Source organism: Sceloporus undulatus, chromosome 2 (assembly GCF_019175285.1).
Source record: "Sceloporus undulatus isolate JIND9_A2432 ecotype Alabama chromosome 2, SceUnd_v1.1, whole genome shotgun sequence".
Lineage (NCBI taxonomy): Eukaryota > Metazoa > Chordata > Lepidosauria > Squamata > Phrynosomatidae > Sceloporus > Sceloporus undulatus.
The window spans coordinates 79,385,378-79,397,126 of record NC_056523.1 but is presented as its reverse complement, the minus strand read 5'-3'; the positions used below and the strand labels follow the sequence as shown (position 1 = coordinate 79,397,126).

General features: G+C 42.2%; 1 protein-coding gene across 2 annotated transcripts in view; it reads left to right on the top strand.

Moving 5' to 3' along the window:
* The window catches only part of DAG1 (dystroglycan 1), a 108,927-nt gene that overhangs the window by 3,511 nt on the left and 93,667 nt on the right, over positions 1-11,749 (top strand). The window contains exon 1 of one of the 2 annotated variants that reach the window (XM_042449044.1): positions 622-870. The exons of the other annotated variant lie outside the window; for it this stretch is intronic. The gene's annotated coding sequence lies outside the window, so the exon portion shown is untranslated. Of the gene's footprint in view, positions 1-621; positions 871-11,749 lie in introns of those variants that run through there. 2 annotated transcript variants of the gene reach the window in all.

The following is an 11,749-nucleotide window of genomic DNA, read 5'->3' as shown; positions in this document are numbered from 1 at the left end:
AATGATGATAATACATGATTGTTATTATTATTATTATTATTATTATTATTATTATTATTATTATTATTATTATTTAGTATTGCCCTCCCCACACACAACATGGCAATGGTAACAAGGACAATAATATCCTCTTCGCCTCCCCTCCACACTCACACAACAGGACAACGATCATCATCATCATCATCATCATAATATCGTATCTGGCTCCCCCCCCCACTCACACAATATAATGATAATGATGATAACAACAACAATAATAATCATATTTTGCCCACTTTTGCCCCCACACTCACACAACATGATAATGATAATAATTTCTCATCCACCTCTCCCCACAAACACACACACAATGCTGCTGCTGCTGCTGCTGCTGTGCATCTGAGGAAGTAGACTGAAGTCTAGGAAAGCTCATGCTGCCAATTTCAGTTACTCTCAAAGGTGCTACAAGGCCTCTGTGTGTGTGTGTGTGTGTGTGTGTGTGTGACGACAGGCAGGCAAGAAATTATTATTGTTAATACTCTAATAATAATAATAATCTGCCCACCTGTCTCTCCTCCGCTCCCATATCACACAACCACCAGCCACTTCGGTTATTATTATTTAGGGTTAATAAATAACTCTAAGTAATTCTGGGAGTGAAATAAAGGGGGCTCCCTCTTGAGGAGGGGCCCTGTGGGCTCCTTGCTTTCTGTCGGAGGAGCCAGGGGCCTCCGGAGGCTTCAGAGACCCAGGATCTTGGGAGTTCCCGGAGGAGGCTGTGGCTGGTGGTGCTGCCTTTTCCATTTTGGGAGTTGCAGGCCCCTGTGTCCTGAAACTCTCTCTGTGGCTGCCTGCCATGTTGAGGAATGAGAAGGAGCGAGTTCTATATTGGTGAGTCCTGGAAGCGAAAGGTGCTTTAAGCCTAGGCCAGGAGTTCTTGAATATTTCATGTTACCCTATTAAGAGTTTGCAGAGGCCTTTGATTTTGGGATGTGTATTAAAAGCAGCACTTAATAGCATTCCTTCTGAAGGCCCCAAATCCACCTCTCCCTGGTTCAGATGGAAGTGACCAGTTGCTTGAAGGCAACTACAGTAAGAGCAGCCATACTGACCTCTAGTCCTTAAGATGAAATTTTCTCACATACATTCCTTGCAATCATTGCAGTAGCTTTGTAAAGGAACCATGAGCTGTTTTTATAGTCTCTGCTATATGGCTTATGCTTGCAGCTAAATTTTGCAACTGGAAATACTACGCCTGTCATAGCTGCTGGATAAGAGACTTCACTCTCCTGTAAACACATGTAAACATATTGGGGATGCCTTATTGTCTTTGGAAAGCAAGACTTGTAGCAGTGATTGCCACAGAATACAGTTGACTCTTCACGTGTGCAGCTTTGACCTTTGCGGATTTCATTATTTGTGGTTTTGAATAATATGTTGTCTGTAGGAATCTCTAGGTCCTCTAGCGCAACTCTGCCAGAAGTGGACCATAGAGTTGTGCTAGAGAATCTAGAAGTTCCTAAAGAGTGCACTTCTCTAGGCATTTGTAGGTCCTCCAGTATGATTCTGTGATCAACCCCTGGCAGATACTGACCATAGAGTTGTACTGGAGGACCTGGAGATACCTAGAGAGATGTTCTCTCAGATAAATAGTGTTTTTATTTGCAGTTTTTCCACAGCCATGGGGATCTCTCACCCTAATCCTAACGAAATGTGGAGGGACCACTATAGATTCATAAGTTCACTTTGGGGTCACCACACAGTTGGAAATGACTTCAAGACACACAACAACAAGATCAAATATAGGTTAGATTAAATAGAAGTTTGTTTGAAAATCAATTTATTCACCAGGGACGTTCTGTATACTTCTGAAGTGATGCCTTGGAACAGTTATCTTTGAAGGTAATGCTGTCATGATAGCAGTAAGGGTTGGTTGTTTCACTACATGCAGAATGAGCTCTGCATTCCAAAAGCTTAATCTAGTGCTGACATTCCATGCCATTTATTTTAAAAAACCCTCTATATATTTAGAGGCAACGTGTAAGGGCCTGTTAAAACAGCAGCATTCTTGAAGTGGTGCTGTAGAGCACAATTGTAAGTGCAGTAGTGGTGCTGGAAAAGGCAAGTATCTTATTCTTATGCTGCACCAACTTTGCAATAATTTGCTCTGGCTATGTGGATAGTTGAGGAACCAGTATTAACTTAAGTGGCTGTTCGTTGTACTGGATATCCTGGGTCATTATTTCTATCCTCTAAATAGGTCATATCCACTTAGTTTGGAGTTCAGGAGAATAGCTCCCAACAAACTGAACTACATCTGAATCATTATATACCGTAATTACATTTTGCTCAATAAGTAATATTAAAAGCACTGGCGTAGCTGTTGTTAAGGCAGGATAGCAGGAAAACATTTGTTTATGAACCTTGATCAGATTTATATTTTTGTGGGTTTTCCAGGCCATGAGGCCGTGTTCTAGAAGACAGTGCCTTGTTTTCAGACCAGAAAGGGTTTCCATTCATAATGCGCTTAACAACATTCTTTCTGCCTACGCATAAAATTGTTGGGAATCTGAATGCATATTTTGTAGGAAGAAATATTTTTAAATCAAATGTGCATTACTATGAGGAAGCTGTATGAGCAAAACTTGAGGCTTCCCGCCTCCCCCTTCGTAGTGAAGCATTTGCTTTTTTGAGAACTTGGAATGGCCTTGTCTCCAACATGCTTTGTATTTTGACATGTGATGCACTAGAGCTTTAAAACTAGGTCTTGGCCCTTTGTGTGTGTGAGAGAGCACAGCATGACTTTCTTCTGTTGGTGGGGGTTCCTCCATTTATAGTTCACAGTGGGAAAGTTGTGTTGTAAACAACTTCCACATCAGTAAAAGCCACTTGCTGATTTTGAGGTAGGAATATGACAGTATGATGTTTGAATCCTTCTTGAATGTGTTTATGAATGTTTATGTTCTTGTTACTAGGCCCTATGAGAAGCAGCATGGTGTAGTGTTTTGCATGATGGACTAAGACTGGAGACCAGGGTTCAAGTTCCCACTCAACCACGGAAACCCAGAGGGTGACCTTGAGCAAGTTACACTCTCTCAGCCTCAAATCTTACCAAGAATACCCCATGATAGGTTTGCCTTAGGGCCACAATAGGTTGGAAATTACTTGAAGAGGTACACCAGCAACACTGGGCACTAACTGCTAAATAAACCAAGATGGATACCCCAGCTTTCCCTGGTACTCTTTTAAAAGTGTGGGTTAGATGGTAAATGGAATGTACCAAAATGTCAATTTGTCCTAAATGGAGTTTAGATGTATTCAGCTATATTCAAAATAATGCATTCCAGTCTTATAAACATTTATTGTTAATGAGAAGTACTGAGGTGGGGGGGGGGCTGTTTGCACTAAAAGTGATAGTCCTATGCTACATCAAAGGTTAACAGATTTACAATAACATAAAATGTTGTGGCTTTCAGTCCAAATAGTACTTGGAGCATGAGAGCCAGTGTGGTATAGTGGTTTGAACACTGGGCTACAACTGTTCAGCCATGGAAACTCACTAGTTCACCTTGGGCAAGTCATACTCTCTCAGCCTGAGAGGAAGGCAAAGGCAAACCCCCTCCAAACAAATCAAGTCACAAAAATCCCTTGATAGGTTCACCTTTGTTGTTGTCATATGCCTTCAAGTCATTTCTAACTTCTGGTGACCAGAAAGCAATCATATCATGGGGATTTCTTGGCATAATTTGTTCAGAGGGGGGGTTGCTTTTGTCTTCCTCTGTGAGTGAGAGAGTGTTTCCATGTCTGAGCAGAGAGAAGAGATTCCACCTCAACATTAGGAGAAACTTCCTGAAGTAAGGGCTGTTCGACAGTGGAACACACTTCCTAGGAGTGTAGTGGAGTCTCCCTCCTTGGTCTTCAAATGGATGGCCATCTGTCGGGGATGCTTTGATCTGGATTTCCTGCATGGCAGGGGGTTGGACTGGATGGCCCTTGCAGTCTCTTCCAACTCTATGATCTAGGGATTCAAACCCTGGCCTCCATGCTGGATCTAGAATCACCTTCACGTGACCATAAGTTGGAGAGGACATCAAGGCACACAGCAACAGTATTGGAGTGAGTGAAGAATGCCTTTTGTTTCTTCACTATTTGATTGGAAAAATTAGCACTTCCCTGCCTCCTTGCCCTAAAGATCCTCTGCTGATAATAAGGTTTTCTGGGGTGATACAGTGTTCTTCCTCAATTGGAGAAAAATGGAGTTTCCTCATGCACCAAGGAATGAGTACAATCAATAGTAGTGTAAAATGTATCACTGGGAATTGATCTCTTCCCCGTGAAAGCGCCAAGTGAGGCAAACTAAGTGGGACTCTCTTATTTATTTTAATATTTTAAAAGATTTATATGCTGACTTGTTTGAGCAACTTTCAGGGGTTATTGAGGTCACAAGGATTTTGAAAAAACAAAAACAAAGGTAGTGGTCGCTTTTGACATCTCTCCTCATTTGTGGCCATGTAGGCTCTGAGCCCCAATAGAAAACTATCACATCATCTGAAAATGATTCAGAATGACAACTTGTGCCCTCCCAGGAAGCTTTGCTGTTGTCTACTTTGAACCTGCTGCTGCCCAATAAGTTCTTGGTGCAAAACATAGGAGAGGGCTTATCAAAATGGCCTTGGTGCTGCCTTTTGCTCTCAGATTGCAACCTATGTTTCAGGGTAGAACTTCCTAGTGCAGCAGAACTTAAAACTCAAAAAACTGAATGAAAACAAAATATTGAAATCAACAGTTAAAACTTCTTTGGACCAAATTCACAGTGCCCCTACTGCAATCTTAACTCAATTACAGGCTAAGATTTATAGGCAGACCTTCAAGGCCCATGTCAAAATCTGCAATGGTGGGACCTGGTAGAGATTAGTGGGAGCAGAGTTCTACAAATGCAGGGTTGCTATCAAGAAGGTTTTGTCCTTCATGCTCACTTGCTTTTACAAATGGGCATTTAATGCCTGAAATGCTTATGTCTAGTGTGGCCAAGGTAATATGAGTAAGTAGCAGAATGTTTCCAAGTTTTAAAGGAAAAGTGCTCATTGAGCATGCCTGTTCAGTGGCTCCAGTAAAGAAGTGAGGAAGTGTATCTTTAAGGGGAAATTGTGGTAATATACATAAATTGTGGTACTTCATGGATTCCCAGTTTGTTGGTTCCCATTCCCATGCTACAAGTGTAACATAAGCTATTTACATTAAGTACTCACTCATCCATAGGGAAAGCTTCCTGTTGTGCTGCTTGATCTTTTCTGCTGTATCACTTTCCAGTCAGCATCTATTAGTGGTGGGCTATTCTGTATTGTGTTTGCATTTATTACCTGCTTGTTTCATGTGCTCAAGAAGCATTCTGATTCATGGAGTAATAGAGTGTGTTTCTTTGAACATGTAGTTCTTATACACACTGGCTGGGGCAAGGTAATACACAGCCTGCAAGTCTCATATGACTTTGCTATCTGTCTTTGCTTCAACTATGCTGCCAAATTTGGTGATATGGCTGTAGTGGCCCTGCCCCATTTTAATATGGCTGTAGTGACCCATTTTAAACATTTTGTTAACATATTAAAAAAATGTTAAGTAATATAAAAGGCCTTATTTTAGAGGAGAATTATGCTCCCAGATGTTTCTAGGCAGTCTAGTGCTTAAAAAAAGACACATGCTTTGTACATGGCTTGTTTGAAATAAAAAAGCTGTCCTTTTGCTTCAGCTAAATTTAAGGCGTGCGTATTGGTGGTGGTAGCCGTGTATGACTAGGTTCTGGAAGGAGTCATCCTTAGGACCTGACAAAATTGACTATTCTTGTTCTATGAATTTTTAAAATAAAAATTTTAAAAGTTAAGGTTTTGTAAATCTCTATTTCTAGTTCAAGGGAAAAATAATACATTTTTTTTGAAAGTTGGGAAACATTGAACTATAATGCATCTAGTTCAGAAATAGGCAAGCCCTGAAGGTCCAGAGGTTAATTTTCAACACACTGAATTCACTATGTGTCACACCAGTTCTCATCCGTCCAGAGGTCCATTAGCAGTTTTGTAATAACATTTGGGGGTGGTTGGATGAAATGGGGGGAGGAGGAGGACAGGGAGGACTGCCTCATGCCTTAAAGGAGAAGAGCTGCTCCATCCCTTTCCTGCAAATTTCTGCTTTGGGATAGGCTGGGAGGGGCAAAGAAGACCTTGGCAGGGCACAAGACTCCTACCCTAATCTAAGCTGATAATGTCCAAGTGTGTATTGCAAATTTATCTTCTGAATTAGCATGCAGTCATCTGAAAAACATATACATATGCCCTTGAAATCTAGTTATTCTAGAGCAGTGCAACTTGAAAGTGACAGCAATTTACATGACTTACCGTATAGTCATTGTATTGAGTGTGACAATTTTGGAGCTGTTTCATCCTCACTAGACATTTCACATCCATTCCATCCGATCTTATTCTTTCACTTGATTCCAGGTGTTTTTTTTTTTTGTTTGTTTTTTTTTGTCTAAAGCAGGGATGTGCAAAGTGCAAGTGGTGTGGTCTCATTCACTATCAAGGCTGTTCCTCAGGTGTCCCAACTCCCAAAATAGTTTTTGCAGAAAAAGTAATATGCTGTTCTGGGAAGCATCCCAGAGTGGCAGTTCTGTAATCCCATTGAAGTCTCCTAGTCCCAAAAATCAAAAAACAAATGTGGACTTGTGGTTAAACGTTTTATGGATTTTTTGGTATACTTTACACAGAGTATTTAATATATGTAAACTATGGAGGAGCCTCCAGTGAATTATGCAGATGGAAAATTGGCCCCCCAAACATACTGAAGTAGTTTACCCAGGTCTGAAATGTGGCAGAACCTTTGGTATCTGTGTGGAGAATGGGGAATGCTTTCTTTACTCTAAAAATCCTGGCCTTAATATGAGAGAAAGGTATTTGCTTGTACAAGCCTTTCTTTTAATTGTAAATTTGATTGACAAACCATTGAGCTCAGAACAGGTAGCTCGGACATCACTATGCATGAAGGCTCACTTTTTCACTTTCTCCATGCCCTCCATGTGAACATGCAGGTTCTACTGTTTCAAATATCATTGCTTGTTCTCTGCAGAATCCCACTATAATTATTAGACTACAATACTAAATTCAAACACAAACCTATTTTGTTCTTATCAATCAACACAGGTATCTATATTTTATATCTGTGATACGTGTGTTGGTTGATAAGAACAAAATAGATTCGTGATTAAGTAGTGGATAGTATCTAAAAGTTGAGATGTTTGTTTCATACCTTGTGTATCATTGGTTTAGACTTGTTAAATATACAGAGGCGGGGTACATACCTCCGCTTTGCGGCGCTCTGCCGCCGCCGCCAGTAGGTCCGCGGGGGAGCCGGAGCCTTCACACGGCCCGACTCCCGCGCGGACCGAAAAAGAAGCTCCAAAATGGAGCTTCTTTTTCCGTCGCGTTTGTGACGTAGCGAGGCGCCAGGGGCGCACTCGCTACGTCACAAGGGACGCGACGCGTACGGACGCTCAGCGTCCGATATGCAAAGATGGCGCCGGCCATGTAGAAGGGCCGGCGCCATCTTGTATGGACGGAGTCCGTACTAGGCCCAGGGGCGTCTAAAAGAAACGCCCCTTTTTTAAAATGGGACGTCCTCCGGAGGTCCCAAATGGCAGTTTAGAAAGCCCCAGAAGAACAAAGCTTGGTTAGAAGTGATCAGCTTGACTTCTGTAAAGGGAAGTGTTGTTTCCCAGCAGACAGGGTCCTAACCTCCTGTATTCTGGGTTAGCTCCTCCCAATTTGCTCCTGTAGGCAGGGACAATAGAACAAAGTCCGGCCCCCTATAAAGGGAGGAGCTAGCCCCCCTGGGCCCCAGTCTTGTTCCTGCCTATGCTCCTGCAGGATGTGCCTCTTCAAGCCAGCGAAGTTTTTCCTTTCGCTGAAAGCGGTTTGACAGTTTTCCTGGCCTTCCCTTTTTCTCTTCTCTCCTGCCTTTCCCCCGTTCCTTGGTTGTGGCTTTGGCAGAGGACCCCAAGAGCATGGGTGAAGGGTCATCCTTAGGGTCTGCCAGCTCAACAGAGGGAGCCGGCTTCAGAGAGAGACCCAGTAGGATGTGTTTGCTGTTGCTCTGCAGCTTCTTCACTACAGCCACTACAGTCCTTTTATTCTCTTCGTTTCTCTTGCTGCCTTGAAAGCTTGAAGAAAGACTTAATATGGCAAGGATTGGAGAAAGGTCTTGGCTTTGCCAGTGACTCTCTCTCTCCTCCGAAGCTGCCCCCCTTCATGGTGGGAGCACAGGAGATTGTATCACGGGTAAGTACCAACGTTCAACTTTAAGAACTTTTTTGAGTTCCTAGAGAATGTCTGCAACCCATGTACATAGGCACAATCTGTATAAACGGGGTACAGCTTAACCTCCCAAAAGGTTTTTGCATTCCTTCACTGAAGGTTCCTGATTAAACTTGACAGGTGTGGGAATAAGATCACAGCTTCTCTTATGGATCAGTAACAGGTTAAAGAATAGGAATTAAAAGGTAGCAATAAATGGAGACATCTCACAAGATAAAAAAGTAAACAGTTCCAAGAATCAGTAATGGCTTTGGTGATATCAGTCAGAGGTGAGCAAGGAGCTAGCTTTTGCATGAGACTAAATTATTGAACAGTGTGTAAAAAAAGAAAAACAAAGCTGTATTAAGAAGAGCTGCAAACAGACTACAAAATAGCAAATGAAATACATTGGATCAGTAAATACATAAATTTTTCACATGTGGCCACAGAATAGTGCTAATTTCTGATTCTTGAGAGATCAAAAGGATGCCAGAAATGGTAACCAAAGTGAATAAGTGGCTTGAAAACCTTCTGTACAAGAAAATGCTAAAGCATTAGGGGAAGGAAAAAAAGAAAAGAAAGAAAGCCAGCATGGTGTAGTAGTTTGAGCATTGCATTACAACTGGAGACCAAGGTGAAAAACCCCACTCAGCCATGGAAACCCACAGGGTGACCTTAGGCAAGCTCCACTTTCCCATCCTCAGAAGAAGGCAAAGACAAACACCTTTTTAACAAATCTTGCCAAGAAAATCCTCTGACAAGCTTGCCTTAGGATTGCCATAAGTCAGAAATGACTTGAAGACCCAAACAATAGCAGTGAGGAAACAAACAAGTACTGTATATACTCATGTATAAGTCTAGAACTTTTTAGTCAAAAAATTGACCTAAAAAGCCGACTTATCTATCGGTCAACATAAGTTCTGTACTTTGACTCTTATTTAAAAAGGAACCATCCCCTGATGAAAGGCAAGAGTGTAGTCTGTCCTGAAATCACTGACCCCATCCAGCCTTTAGTGTGAGTACAAACAGTTATGCTTGCTGGAATTTTGTAAATCCTTTGGCATTGTTTTCCTCTGCTTTGTCCTTTACTTCCTTTGTTACATGACCCTAAGTTTTACCCTTGACTTATTCACAGGACACATCAAAATCCATAATTTTTACCCCTAAACCTGTCCTCTACTTATACGTGAGGTTGACTTATAGTCGAGTCACAAAAGCAGTTTATAAAATGATATGTATGTAGAGCAGCCTTCCTCAACTAGGAGTTGTCCAGCTTTGTTAGATTACAGTTGCCACCACCCATTACCATTTGGGCATTATGGCTGGGCTTGATAGGATTGGTATTGCAGAGCATCTGGAAGACACCAGTTTTGTGATAAGCTGGCGCAGAGGATATGAGTTTTCTCCTCCGTTCACAATGTTGGAACTCAAGGTCAACTAATGAGATTGGTGGTCAACTAATGAGATTTCAGGACAAAGTTTATTCAGTACATAATTAACGTATGGAACTTACTGCCATAAGATGTGTTGATGGCTGTTGGTTTTGATAGCTTTAAAAAAGCATTAGATGAATTCATAAAGGATAAGTTTATCAGTGGCTATTATTTCTGATGACAAAATGAATCCTTGAGATTCAGAGATAGGATGTTATTTATTATTTTATTTTATTTCATTTTTATTCTGCCTTTCTTCCACAAAGGGACCCAAGGAGGCTTACAAATAAAAACATTTTTAAAAACTTTACATTAAAAGTTTTAAAACAATTAAAATCATTGAAGTGAAAACAGTATAAAATTATCATGTTGTGGGAGAAAGGTGGGATATAAATCCTTTTTAAAAAAACCCTCCTGTACAAGGGCATTCCAGAGGGTGGAAGCAGCCACGAGGAGGCTGTCTCTCCTGTCCTCAACAAGTGAGCTTGTGACGGTGTTTGGACCAAGAGAAAGCCTTCCTTGATGGTCTTAGGGCTGTGGCAAGTTTATATGGGGAGTTAAAGGCGCGATACAGAGCGCCAAAAAGTGGTGCTCTGCCTGCGCTGTCATTAGCTGCGCCAAGAAGCCCCAGCGACCAAACCGCGAGGCTTCCCGGCGCAGCTAAAAAGAAACACCAAAATGGCGCTTCTTCTCGAGTCGTGGAAATGATGCGATGAGGCGCCAATGGCGCACTCGACACATCATTTTAGCAATGCTACGTGCGGACGCTAAGCGTCCGCACGTAAAAATGGCCCGCCCATGTGTATAGGGCGCGGCCATTTTTATGCCCCCGTCACGTGCTAGGGGTGAGGCCAGTATGGACGCTAGGTCCTCGGCCGATCCCTAGCACGTGACGGGGCGCCGCAAAGGCCTGTGCGGAACGGGCCTTAGTCTCTCAAATAGTCTGGACCTAAGCCATATAGGGCTTAATAGGTCATGACCAGCACTTTGAATTGTTGCCGGAAACAAACCAGTAGCCATTGATGCTGTTTCAGCTATGCTCCCTATAACTAGCCTCACTCAGCATTCTAGCTGTGAACTCATTGAAATTTCTGAACTGAGGCAGCTCCACATAGTGTGTTACAGTAGTCCAAATGGGTTGTAATCAAGGCATGTGTCGTCATAGCCAGATCTGACGTCTCAAGGAACAGGCACAGCTGTTGCACTAGTTTTGGCTGTGCAAATGCACTCCTGATCACTGTTAAAATCTAAGCATCTGGGCCCAGAGTTGAGTCCAAGAGCACACCCAAGCTACAAGCCTGAGATTTCAGAGGGAGTGTATCCCCATCCAACACAGGCAGAATCCCTATACTTTGATATGCCTTACGACTGACCAGGAGCACCTCTTTCAAGTCTGGATTAAATTTCAATTTGTTTCCCCTCATCCAGTCCATTACTGACAACAGACATTGTTTCAGTACAGAGCAGCTTTCTTGGAATCAAATCAAAAGGAGAGATAGAGTTGGGTGTCATCTGCATACTGGTGAAGACACACCCCATAACTCTGGATGACCTTTCCCAGTGGTTTCATATAGATGTAAAATAACATGGGGGACAAAACTCAACCCTGTGGAACTCTGTAAGCCAATGGCCAATGAGTTGAACAGGAGTCCTCCAACACCACCTTCTCAGTTTGCCCCTCCAACAAAGACCTGAACCACTGCATAACAAGTCCCATCTCAGAAAGGTAGTCCAGGGGGATGCCATGTTTCATGGTACTGAAAGTCACTGAGAGGTTCTGCAGGACCAACAGAGAGTCATGCCCCCTGTCTGTTTCCCTGCATAGGTCATCCCCTAAGGTGACCAAAGCTTTCTCTGTCTATACCCAGGCCTGAAGTCAGATTGAAAGGGAATTTAATTCTAAATACTGCATTTTGGCCAACAAAGAACAAAGGAAAGTGCTGTTATTTTATTACTGAAATATTTACATAGTAGTTTTATTCATATATCTTAACATAC